The following is a 13,377-nucleotide window of genomic DNA, read 5'->3' on the forward strand; positions in this document are numbered from 1 at the left end:
AATAAAAGTCGATGGGCCAATTTCTACATCTGAAAGATGTTCTCTATTTAGTTTTTGCGCAAATCACATAACTGTGGCCCTCCCCTATGAGGATGCAAATCAGGTTTGCTTTAAATAGGAGCTGTAACCGTCACGAGCATTAGTTGTTTTCGAGATTCGAGGTGTTGAGTTGGCGTCAGTCAAGAATGCCTTTGAGAGGACAAAGATGCAGTATCAAAATCTCACAGACTTCGAATGAGGTTGTATAATAATACTTCTGTGATACTGAACAAAGACTTGGTAGGAATGTAGTCACTGAACATGACTCTTGGTAGCCAAGATCATGAGAAAGTGGGGTCGCAAGAAGACCGGGCTCTGGACGGCCACATGGCACTACCGACAGGGTTGAACATCACACTGGCGATATAGTTCGTCCCACCGTACTGCGTCCGCACCAGCAGTTCGAGCAGCAGTAGGCATCACAGTTACACGACGAACTGTTACAAACCTGTTAGTGCAAGGACAGCCCCGAGCCAGATCCCCAGCAGCGTTCATTCCACTGACCCCAACCCACCCCCAGCTACGACTTCGGTGGTGTCAAGAGAGCGCTCATTGGAGGGGTGAATGGAGATCTGTTGGAATTCCAGATGAAAGCCGGTTCTGCCTCGATGCCAGTGATGGCTGTGTATTAAGAGGCCGGCTGAGGTCCTGCAACGAACATGTCTGCCTGCTAGACACACTGGACGTACACATGGAGTTATGGTCTGAGATGAGATTTCGTTTGAAAGCAGGAGCACTGTTGTGGTTACCCCATGCAACCTGACCGCAAGTTTCTACGTCAATATGGTGATTCGACTTGTTTTGCGGCCATTAATGAACAGCATTTTTGGGGGTGTTTTACAGGAATACAACACTCGCCCACATACCGCTGTTGTAACCCGAGCATCATACTCTACATATATGTCGATATGCTGCTGTGGCCTACTCGATCACCAGATCTGTCTCCAGTCGAGCTTATGTGGGACATAATCAGACGACAACTCTAACATCTTCCACAGCGAGCAATAACCGACCCTGCAGTGACTGACGAAGTGCAACAGGCGTGAACTCCATCGCACAAACTAACGTCCGTTTGAATGCTTGCATTCAGCATTCTGGCGGTTACACCGGTTATTAATGTACCAACATTTCACATTCGCACTGGCTTAACTCAGACTTACATTAAGATGTCATCTTGCAATGTTAATCACTTAAATACACTACTGGACATTAAAATTGCTACCACATGAAGATGACGTGCTACAGACGCGAAATTGAACCGACAGGAAGAACAAGCTGTGATATGCAGATGATTAGCTTTCCAGCGCATTCACTCAAGGTTGGCGCCGGTGGCGACACCTACAGCAAACTGACATGATTAATGTATCCAACCAATTTCTCATACGCAAACAGCAGTTGACCGGCGTTGCCTGGTGAAACGTTGTTGGGATGCCTCGTGTAAGGAGGAGAAATGCGTATCATCACGTTTCCAACTTTGATAAAGGTCGGATTGTAGCCTACCGCGATTGCAGTCTATCGTATCGCGCCATTGCTGCTCGCGTTGGTGGAGATCCAATGACTGTTACCAGAATATGGAATCGGTGGGTTCCCAACGGCCTCGTATCACTAGCAGTCGAGATGACAGGCATCTTATCCGTATGGCTGTAACGGATCGTGCAGCCACGTCTCGATCCCTGTGTCAACAGATGTGGCCGTTTGCAAGACAGCAACCATCTGCACGAACACTTCGATGACGTTTGCAACAGCATGGACTATCAGCTCGGTTACCCTTGACGCAGCATCACAGACGGGAGCGCCTGCTATGGTGCACTCAACGACGAACCTGGGTGCACGAATAGATAAACGTCATTTTTTCGGATGAATCCAGGTTCTCTTTACAGCATCATGATGGTCGTATCCGTGTTTGGCGACATCGCGGTGAACGCACATTGGAACCGTGTATTCGTCATCGCCATACTGGCGTATCACCCGGCGTGATGTTATGGGGTCCCATTGGTTACACGTCTCGGTCACCTCTTGTTCGCATTGACGGCACTTTGAACAGAGGACGTTACATTTCAGATGTGTTACGACTCGAGGCTCTACCCTTCATTCGATCCCTGCGAAACCCTACATTTCAAGTGGCCGTGCGCTCTAGGCGCTGCAGTCTGGAGCCGCGAGACCGCTACGGTCGCAGGTTCGAATCCTGCCTCGGGCATGGATGTGTGTGATGTCGTTAGGTTAGTTAGGTTTAACTAGTTCTAAGTTCTAGAGGACAAATGACCTCAGAAGTTGAGTCCCATAGTGCTCAGAGCATTTTGAACCATTTTGAACCTACATTTCAACAGGATAATGCACGACCGCATGTTGCAGTTCCTGTACGGGCCTTTCTGGATTCAGAAAATGTTCGACTGCTGCCCTGGCCAGCACATTCTCCAGATCTCTCACCAATCGAAAGGGCTCGTCACAATACTCCAGTCACTACTCTTGATGAACTGTGGTATCGTGTTGGAACTGCATGGACAGCTGTACCTGCACACGCCATTCAAGCTCTATTTGACTCAATGTTCAGGCGTATCAAGGCCGTTATTACGGCCAGAGGTGGTTGTTCTGGGTACTGATTTCTCACGATCTATGCACTCAATTTGCGTGAAAATGTAATCCCATGTCCTAGTACAATATGTTTGTCCAATGAATACCCGTACATCATCTGCATTTCTTCTTGGTATAGCAATTTTAATGGCCAGTAGTGTATGTTACCTAGACAAACGTATTCACAACATTTTAATGTTTCTACATTAATTATTTCTTGGTGTTGGGATTTTTCCCCGTCAGACTACAATGGGAACTATGCGGTGTCTGTCGCCCGAACTAAGCGTGTGCCATCCTGGTGACAGTGACGCAGGCCCGCGCCGCCCGCTGTGACGTCACCGGCGAAGTGCGCCGCGCTGCCGCCGCGGGGCGCTCAGGTATACGGCTGCCGGAAATGAGAAGTGCGGCCGCTGGCAGCACCTTATCAGCGTCGCCGCGAATACCCACCCTGGGCTAGCGTCAGGCCTGGAAGGGGGAAGGGGGCGGGAGGCGACAATGGCGGCGCTATGTCCCACAGGCGAGGTGCGCGCACTCCACACCCACTCGTATGGCACCAGAAGCGGTGAGCATAAGAGTCCAGCTCGCACGTTACTCGTGATCTTAACAGAAGCTCGGGAATGGTGCAGCGATAAACTCCTGGCTCATGAGTTGTAAGTAGGCTGTTTAGGTTTTTTTTTATTGGTAACGCCACCTCTGTATGAAAAATCACTAGCTGTGCTGTGTGCAGTCTGTGGGTAGTTTGCATTGTTGTCTGCCATTGTAGTGTTGGGCAGCGGCAGCTGGATGTGAACAGCGCGTAGCGTTGGGCAGTTGGAGGTGAGCCTCCAGCAGTGGTGGATGTGGGGAGAGAGATGGCGGAGGTTTGTAATTTGTCATGAACTGCTATATTTATATATGATGATATCAAGGTAAATACATTGTTCGTTCTCTATTAATATCTTTCATTTGCTAACTATCCCTATCAGTAGTTAGTGCCTTCCATAGTTTGAATCTTTTATTTAGCTGGCAGTAGTGGCGCTTGCTGTATTGCAGTAGCTTGAGCAGCGAAGATTTTTGTGAGGTAAGTGATTTGTGAAAGGTATAGTTTAATGTTAGTCAGGGCCATTCTTTTGTAGGGAATTTTGAAAGTCAGATTGCGTTGCGCTAACAAAATATTGTGTGTCAGTTTAAGCACAGTCATGTATAATTGTTCAAAGGGGAAGTTTCAGAGTGAGGTTACATGAGCATAACATGACGTGCTATGAAATCCACATGGATGAAAACTAGACGTTACACTTTCTTTCGAATGAAACAGTTTTATCGTTACCAGCCACTGCTTTTTTCTACGACGTGTTTAAGAGCTTTAAACGTCCACTATTAGCTGGATTTATACTGATTAAAATAGCATGTACGTGTTATGTTAGTCTCACACACAGAAAAAGGAAACACTATTTCAGAACATGGCTCATAATTTTATGGAGGTCTTTAACAAAAGGAGGATAGAAAACTTAAGGGCGAAACTAAAATAAACAACATACAATTTTATATATATATAGAAAATCAAAAGTATTGGGATAACTGCCTGAAAATGAGTTTCAAGTTCGCAGCGCCCTGCCTCGGTAATGCAGGAATTCACTATGGTGTTGGCCCACCCTTAGCCTTGATGACAGCTTCCACTCTCACAGGTATACTTTCAATCAGGTTCTGGAAGGTTTCTTGAGGAATGGCAGCCCGTTCTTCCCGGAGTGCTGCACTAAGGAGAGGTGTCGATGTCTGTCGGTGAGGCCTGCCACGAAGTCGGCGTTCCAAAACATCCCAAAGGTGTTTTATAAGATTCAGATCAGTACTCTGTTCGGGCAAGTCAACTGCAGGGATGTTATTGTCTTGTATCCACTCCGCCACAGGCCGTGCATTACGGACAGGTGCTCGATCGTGTTGAAAGATGTAACCGCCATTCCCGAATCGCTCTTCAACAGTGGCAAGCAAAAAGATATTTAAGACATCGATGTAGGCCTGTGCTGTGATAGTGCCACGCAAAACAGCAAGGGGTGCAAGCCCCGCTCCATGAAACATACGACCACGCCATAACACCACGGCCTCCGAATTTTACTGTTGGCACTACACACTCCGGCAGTGGCGTTCACCGGGCATTCGCCATACCCGCGTTGTGTATCGTGACTCGTCACTCCACACAACGTTTTTCCTTTGTTCAATCGTCCAATTTCTGCGCTCCTTACACCAAGCGAGGCGTCGTTTGGGCATTTACCGGCCACCATGAAATCCAAGTTTTCTCACCTCCTGCGTCATAGTACTTACAGTGGATCCTGATGCACTTTGGAATTCCTGTATGATGGTCTGCCTATTACACATTACGACCCTCTTCAACAGTCGGGCGGTCTCCGTCAGTCAACAGACGAGGTCGGCCTGTAGACTTTTGTGCTGTACGTGTCCCTTCACGTTTCCACTCCACGTTCATATCGGAAACAGTGAACCTAGGGATGTTTAGGAGTGGGGAAATCACGCTTACAGACGTATACACAAATGACACCCAATCACCTGACCACGTTCGAAGTCCGTGTCACGATGTCTACTGAGGTCGCTGATATGGAGTAACTGGCAGTTGCTGGCAACACAATGCAAATAATATGAAAAACGTATGTTTATGGGGGTGTCCGGATATTTTGATCACATAGTGTATGTGCACCCTGAAGCAACGAATGAAAACTTGTATCAAGACGGGAATTTGTATCCAGGTCTCCTGCTCACTAGGCAGAAGCTAACGGCTACACCACGCTGACAGAGTAGCTTCATACTTGCACGGAGAATCCTAGCACGCCTCCCGCCTCAACCCAACTTCCCATTCATGCTTCAGCACACTTGCTATTCCCCGTAAACTCGAACATAGTTGCAGAGGCTCTCCAAGTGGACTATAATAGCACCTCAGCGTGAACGAAGCAGGAAACCTTGCCTGAAACCCAGGCACAGGTGCTTTAATCAAATGAAACTATGTGGTTCAATACAATTTTTCAATTCTCAGAATCTATGTCGCATTTATACAGACTGAAGAAATGACTGGGAATTTTTACCAAAGCTGGTATTCGAACCCACGTCTCCTGTTCTCTAGGCAGATGCAAAAATCACCAAGCCATCCTGGTGAGGTGGCTGTTGAGTCTTGCACAGAATACTTTAGCAGGACTCTCTCCTCAGTCCAAACTCCCATTCATCTCTCAGCATACTTGGCATTTCTCCTAAACTCGAACGGCGTTTCAGAGGCTCCCCAGTTGTGCTGGAGTAGCGCCTAAGCCTCAAACGAAGTGGGGGATCTGCCTAAAACGCAGTTGAGCTTAGAGAAAATACGGAGTGATCTGTGGCATGAATGGGAATTTGGGTTGAGGAACGAGCATGCTAGGGTAGTTATGCAAAGCCATTATGCAAGGGTGGCGTAGTGGTTAGCTCATTTTTCACGCGAGCGGAAAACCTGGGATCCAATTCTGTCGGTGGTACAAATTTTAATTCGTCACTTCAATCTGATTATATACCTCATATATGTTGAGATTTAGAAAGAACTCTGGAACGATGCTGTTTCATTTGACGAAAACTAAAATATCTGCAGTGGTCACAGGCTATTTTCCCTGTCATGAAACATCATATACACCATCATACTTTGTAAATGGCATGTAGAAAAACCAAACGCTACTTCGGAACAGTTTCAAAGCATTTTGGAGATCTTCTGTTACATACACAAGTAGAAAATTTAAGTGTAAGTTCCTCCTGTAGTCATGCATCCTTTCCTGACCAGTCTGCAATAACTAAATACATACTAATAATAGTAATAATACAGTGACAACATGTATGTATAGATAATTATTAATGCTAAGTTATACTTGTTTGTGTGTGTGTGTGTGTGTGTGTGTGTGTGTGTGTGTGTGTGTGTGTGTTTTGAGGACGGTCAGGAATGGCGAAAGGAGTGAAAGAGCAAAGTTTAGGTTATAGCACAGTTATTGGCAGTTAAGATAATATCCATTATTTTATTTTGTCATCAAAACAGTTTTTTGATATTTTCAAATGCTTACAAATATCATAATATCAGAAAATACCCGCACTTTAAACCGAGCATTTGCCTAGATGCAAAATTTTAGTCTGCTATAGACGTCCTCAGTTTACGAAGGTAGTTTGATGCTTTTCAGTGCAGAAATTGTATTCATTGACATATGACTTACGAGAAACGTTTCGCATCCCTTTCTTTGGCATGAACGCAGTTTACAGAGCTCTACAAATATTGCTTTCAGATATTATTTGAAATTAAAAATAGTATTAATCAACAATCTTCCTGTCGAATACAGCTTTCTGTCTCGTTCTTTTCCCGCTTCCAGACAATTATGCAAATTTTTGGAAACCAGAGGGCAATAAAAATGCAAAGACGAAACTTTCGCGCTGATCATTTCCATAACGGTCCCTGGGTGACACTAGATAGACAGTTCCTTCTGTAAACCATAAATGTTCAAATTTTTCGATGAAATGAAAAGAAAGCTTTTTAAAAGTCTGTAGTTAAAATTTCCTACACATTTCAGCTTCCATTTAAACTTTTTTTGTAACTTGACAGCTGGCAATATTCCCAAGCCTTTTTCCTTTAATTGAGATTTCTATCTTTATGTGGATCGAGATAACTTAAATAAGACGATCAGTGAAAGAAATGTGTCAGTTATTATAATTTTAACAGGTCACTGTTGACAAACAATAAGAGGTGTGAAAGTAAACTTAACACTCTCTTTTGAAATAGTCGGTAGAGTGAATAAGGAAAAAATTACGAAAACTCGGTAATTAATTCATGCAAACTGCCAATAAAATTAAATAACTAGCAGCTAGAAACTCTCCTACCTATAAACACTCCAGCTTATTCTAGAAAACAATTAGTAGCTGGAAATTATGCCGAATGGAACTACCACCTCTTTTTTCCAGGTCTGCTCAGTGTTATGCACACTTCACAGTACAAAATCTGTGGGGCGAAAATGGCAGCCAGAATTAAACTATGGTATAGCACTAACGTGAATGGCATGCAACACGCCATATTTTCCTATTAACATTAGGAACATGCAGACGAGGAAATATTACTTCAAAAATGAAAGGAAAATTATTTTGTCAATACTCCAATACTCAATACCTTTTCTTTCGCCGTAACAGACACATTTTACTGGTTCAGTTTTTGTCTATGAAGGGCTCCGTCGTATTATGTGAAACACGTTTCGACGATGTGCAGCTGATCTGCCATAGAAGATGCGACGGAGTTTTGTCCACAAATCCGTAAGAGTCACTTCTGGAGGAGAATGATCTTCCTGGGCCGGCCGGGGCGGCCGAGCGGTTCTAGGCGCTACAGTCTGGAACCGCGCACCACTGCGGTCGCAGGTTCGAATCCTGCCTCGGGCATGGATGTGTGTGATGTCCTTAGGTTAGTTAGGCTTAAATAGTTCTAAGTTCTAGGGGACTGATGACCTCAGAAGTTAAGTCCCATAGTTCTCAGAGCCATTAGAACCATTCTTTTCTTTTTTTTTTCGAGACGTTATTCATGCGCCATGTTTCAACGTCAACAACCTATCTGTGAACGCGTCGTTGCTCCTGTGGAGGAAGTGAATTTGACGTCGTCGGAGGCCGGGGCACGATAAGATGCTCGCAATGATACTGGACGAGGACGGGTAAAATCTTATCGGGGATGCTGGAGAATCAAGTGGGCGTGTGGGAACTCGACTTTGGCGTGGAACAACACTTGTCCAGGATAATGAACTTGTCAAAATATCACTGCAAAATGCTTTTTTAAACGCGAAAAAGTTGAAACACAACAACACCGCTTTACCCGAGTCAGTACCGCGCGAGGTGGAGCAGTGGATGCCACAATGGACTTGTATTCGGAAGGACGACGGTTCAAACCCTCGTCCGATCATCCAGACCTAGTTTTTCCTACTTTGCTTAAAACGCTTAAGACAAATGCCGGGATGATTCGTTTCAACAAGGTATGGCCAGTTTCCTTCACTGTCCTTGAAAAACTAAGAGCTTTTTTCCGTCTCTAATGACTGCGTTGTCGACGGGATTTTAACCTCTAATCTTCTTCCTTCGTCCCGTTTCCGTGGTTACAGTTCCGCACAAACTGCGGGAGACGGGACTACTTAGCAAAAGTGTCGTCATCAAGAAGTGGCTCGGAGGTGATCATCGACTCTATATGCCAAGTAGTGTCAATCGTAACTGCTGGAACGTGATACCCTCCGGCGAATCGGTATTGTCCTCGGCGAATGGTATTGCAGTATGACCATAAAGGCCCCAAGATGCCCGTTTCGACACTAAATGCATTTCTGAGTTATGCCGCAGTGGCCATGTGTGCAGTTTGGGGATGGATGTGTTCCCGTGGTCTTGGAATGCTTCACAAGATAGACTGTCGACATGATGCTGCCCAATATACCCATATTACGAGTAATATTATGATCCCATCAGAGCTACAATTACACGCTGAGGGTGTAATCTCTTCCAGAAACACCAGTCTCGGCTGCACATGTCAGTCGTGGTGCAGTAGTGATTTGCAGATTTTTGTTTTTGACTGGCCTCCTTCTGCATTAGACTTAAACCCTACTGAAGACGTATGAGCAGAGATGAAATGGACCACGCAAGAAAACTGGCCTGACCCCGCGCCAAGAACGAGAGGAGTTGGCAGGAAACAGATTTATTAACTACCTCACAGACTCCGTTCTACGACCATTTCAGAGTAGTTCTATTCATTTTTTCTCTCGGAGTAATACTTTCCGCGTTGAAAGGGATGAAATATTGCAGATCATTAAGAAATTGGGTTTCAATAGTATAAAATCAATGTTTACGGTTAAATGAAGTGGGTTAAGGACAAATATTTATTGTGTCTTAAGTGCATTAGGCCGCATCAAGAGATAAATTATGTTCTTTGGATATAGCAGGGTCGAGAGGTTGTGGGTGAAGGGCAGAAACGTGAGGGAAGGAAGGTCGATAGATTATGGCCATTCGCTCCCCTCCCTCATAAGTCTGCAAACTGAAGAGCAAGCATGTGATTCTTCACTCCTTCCACCCACTGCGTCACAAGAAGCAATTAGAGGATGTTTTACAGTCTCATAACGACCCTCCAAAGCACGCCTTATGAATCACTCTCGATGCAGCTGCAGATATGTTGAAACACGTACGTATTCAGTAGCAGCGATGGCGAGGCATGACAGAATCTCTGACCAGAGAGTTATTTATCGTTGCTAGTCTGCGCTTGACCGCGCGACAGTTCAGTTGCATGTAGGGAGTCGGTAGTTGCAGTTGCGAGAGAGTAGTTGTACGTAGCGAGTCGCGAGAGCATGTAGTAGCGCGCGAGAGACAGTCGCAGTTGTGTGTGATGAGTCGGCCGGCGTCGACATAGGCCTCTGGTCAAGATTCGGGACGAGGTATATTTTTTAAATAAGGTAATGAAGCAGCATTGCGCACATCTGAGAATGTAATGTATCTTAACTGTAATTAATTTGTTCAAGAATCGGCCCAATAATAATTTTGTTTTCAAAGCAATTTTTAAGAAAACAATCATTTGAATTGAAAGAAAGTTTCCCATGCAATTCCTTAAAGAAAAGTTTCACTTAAATTCAAAGAATATTTGCGATTGCACAGGGCCTAAGATCGACATTTCGGTGTATTTGCGTTTTCATTGTGAATGAGATTTCATTATCATTGAATTGACTTACATTTTTGTGGGGAGCTTACACTTGGCTCACATTGTTAGTTCACATTTATTGGCATTGGCATTAAATTTCATTGCTGGGACGTTACACTAGGTTCTATTCGCATTAACATTTAAACATTGTCTTTCGAAATTTTGCGGGAAGGTTACAATGTCCAGGATGAGTTTATTTGCCACTAAGTGAATTAACACGACATGGAATACAGACATGAGCTACCAGTAATACCAACGCACGAACCGCATGTCGACAGACTCTCTACATACTGCTCTGAACTGCTCGAGGGAAAACTGACACTTAGTCAATCCTGTATGGTAGCGATGGCATTTTGCTGTTGTAAGCAACTTACCACACCACGAGCACTGCTCACTTCTCGTTTTGCAGACAGTTTATAGCTCCCCAGAGTTTCCTCTCCAGCTCTTATTTTTGGTAGCCAAATAACTCCACAGAGTTCGTGTCTCAATAGAAGAGCTATTTTCAGTTTATTGAATGAGTACTTATTGCAGTTGTGATATGAGCTATTATGTAAAAAAGCTCCAACGGCTGGAGGTGTCTACTGTCTGTCGCAAGTGTAACATGCTGTCAATACGTACTGGACAATGTCGAGCCCATTGTCTCCTCTATCACTGTCTGGAGTACTTTTCACAGAATGAGGGGTGTCGAAAGCATCAACCCAGCCACAGCCCTCCCGATATCTGAAGAGGACCAGGGGTGAAATTGTCTTCCTCTGCAAAATATGTAGGTCACCTAAGCTAGAGAACGTGAGTTCATTGACGACCATCAGTGAATCTCTGCTATCTTTTCGATGAAAAAGAACTTGATCTTCGAGCCATTCAATAATAGTTGATTTATAGTTTTGATCATTTGTGCAGGCTCGAGTGATATTCCTCTGTCTCCAATGGATGTTGTATCTATGTTCTAAGTGAGGAATAAAAGTAACTTACATAATTATTCTTTTTATAATACAGAACTTATGTTCAAATGAAAGTATTTTTGCATTGAGAAATACACTTCCCTTCAATTGAATGCTGAGATATATTTATCTATTCATTTCTCAAGTAAAGACCTGTTGCTTGTTATTATATAGCAGGTCGTACATTGTGTGATTTAATATGTTATATCATACAAATTCAGTTTCATTACTTGTACATTACTTCTGTTGAAAATTTTACGAAAGGATGAATTTTTAAAAAATAAAAAAATCATATGTAATTAGTACATACGCACCCACAATTCTGTTTAAATTTATTGCTAACGTAGATAATGATAATAATAAGATATATAACAGGCTGTGGATGTATTTTATATTAAAATTAAAAGCTTATTTAATGGATGAAACAAGAGATGGCAATTTGACTTGGATATGATGTGACAGTTCTTCCCTTTATACTTTCTACATGTATGAATAGATCTAGCACATACGTTGTCTTGACAGTGGTAATACTTAATTTAATATATTGATTAGTTAGGTAGCTGGAATATAGCTTTATAGCTCTTATGACCTTCAACGAAGTGTATAACTGTGCCAAATTGGTATTTGTTATCAGTAATCTATCTGCATTAACATGCCACTTAGACAAAAGATAAATAAAGTACTGGAAAGACGGCCGGTTCGCTCAGTAGTCCAGAAGACCCCTCTTATGCATTACACATATAGGATTGCAAAACTGATAAAAATAATTAAATTGATGTGCAATGAAGTCAATTTTATTTCGAAGAATTACACAGGACATGGACAAAAATAAATGAATTGTAAGACGATTTCTTGAAAAAATGAAAGGTTGCTGGTCTAAAAGAGCCCTGTTGTGCATCCAAGGCTTAGGAGTAAACCGAGCATACTGTCACAAGATATCAGTCGATAGAGGCGGCGCTGTACAACGCAGGACGAAAGAACCGCGGGAGGAGTGAAGAAGTTAAGGATACGGGGTACCGATAAATGGTGGAAAAATCGAAATTTTTTATGACTTCATTAAATTCTATTGTCTTTTCTGATTACATTGATATATACATTATATTGTTTTAAATGACAAATTATATATATATATATATATATATATATATATATATATATATATATATACCAAATTTTAAAGTTACTGTCATGTATGCCTCCACGCCCCTTTTATTTCTGTTACAGAAACCAGTATTATTTCGAAAAGAAGTGTGAACTTCCTGTTTACAGCGATTATACATATGATACATTGTATATGTTGGTAACAGTGCAGGTTTCTAGTGTTTGTAAATGATTATCTCTACTAGTATTTACTTTTGTTTCGCTGAAGCAGTTTGTTCACGTGTTACTAAATGTTTGTTGCCCAAGTGCTACACATATTTGTGGAAGTACATGTAATTTAGTGTACAATAAATACGAACTATGCCATCCATCAAGAAATTCAATAAAAGGAAATTCCGTGGTAACCAGTTCACAAACAAAGCAAGCCACACTGTTGAAAGTAACCTATGGATCAGTTCTTCAGGGAAGCAACTCCCACATGGCACACCTCTTGGTGATTCAAATTTTTGTGTTAAAAATGACGCTCTTTGTAGTTGATTTGTTGTTGTTGATGTGTCCATCTTATCTTCTTTGATATGGGAAGTAGCGAAATGTAAACAATGTGATGGTGTAGGTTGTCTGGAAACAACTGAACAACAAAGTAGAGGGAAGGGTTTAGCGTTAAAATTAGTTGTTCTGTGTGGATCCTATAATAAATCTACCTCGAAAATCACTTTCGCATGATGTGAAATTGAAGTTAGTTTATTCAATGCGTGCAATAGGAAAAGAAAAAAAGGCTGCTCAAACGTTTTGTGTTTTGATGGACCTTCTTCTCCTACCGATAGATTCAGCAAGTACATTAAAATACTTTTAGGTGCGCTGACGGTTGTGTCTAAAGCATCTATGAAACGTGCAGTAGAAGAAACTGTAAATATTAGTGGAACCAGGGACATTGCTGTTGCACTTGATGGGACATGGCAACGTCGAGGACATCGTACCTTGAATGGTGTTGTAAGTGGTTCTTCTCTGTAGAATGGAAAAGTTGTTGATGTTGAGTGCTATTCTAAGTGCTAC

The sequence above is a fragment of the Schistocerca piceifrons genome, chromosome 4 (genome assembly GCF_021461385.2).
Source record: "Schistocerca piceifrons isolate TAMUIC-IGC-003096 chromosome 4, iqSchPice1.1, whole genome shotgun sequence".
In the NCBI taxonomy this organism is placed as follows: domain Eukaryota; kingdom Metazoa; phylum Arthropoda; class Insecta; order Orthoptera; family Acrididae; genus Schistocerca; species Schistocerca piceifrons.